Source organism: Penaeus monodon, chromosome 28, assembly GCF_015228065.2.
Source record: "Penaeus monodon isolate SGIC_2016 chromosome 28, NSTDA_Pmon_1, whole genome shotgun sequence".
In the NCBI taxonomy this organism is placed as follows: domain Eukaryota; kingdom Metazoa; phylum Arthropoda; class Malacostraca; order Decapoda; family Penaeidae; genus Penaeus; species Penaeus monodon.
This window is the reverse complement of record NC_051413.1, coordinates 25,842,655-25,843,154: the sequence shown is the minus strand read 5'-3', so window position 1 is coordinate 25,843,154 and position 500 is coordinate 25,842,655.

Sequence of the window (500 nt, the reverse complement as noted above, 5' to 3'; positions counted from 1 at the left end):
TTACTTTATTCGGTAGGTGCAACCGTCCTTACGCAGATAATCTTTCCATCCAGACCGTTTGGTCTTAGGCTACACACACGACACCTTGATATCTGAACACGTTTCCTCTTCCCATTTAATACAGAGAATTACTGTCTTGTTTTTTTCTTTTCTTCGTGAATGGTAGTGAAGATTAGATTAAAATAGTGAGATATTAGGAATGGAAATCATTGTAAAAGGTGTGTAGGAGGTTTGATGGAGAATGGATCACTTCACGTAGCACGGTGTGTGAAGTGACTCGTCTGTTTCATCGTTCGAGTTTCGATGCGTTTCATTTGTATCGAATTACAGTAAAGAAAGTACAATAGCGGCCTCTATGACTGTACTGTTATTATTAACAGCTGATCTCAGGTGCAAATAAAAAACTGGAGACCTATGATAATGTGGTGGTTTTGGTAATGAGTTCGGTATTTCTTATTTTCGTTAAATTTCGATCCGCTGAACCTGGATCTGTGGAATTA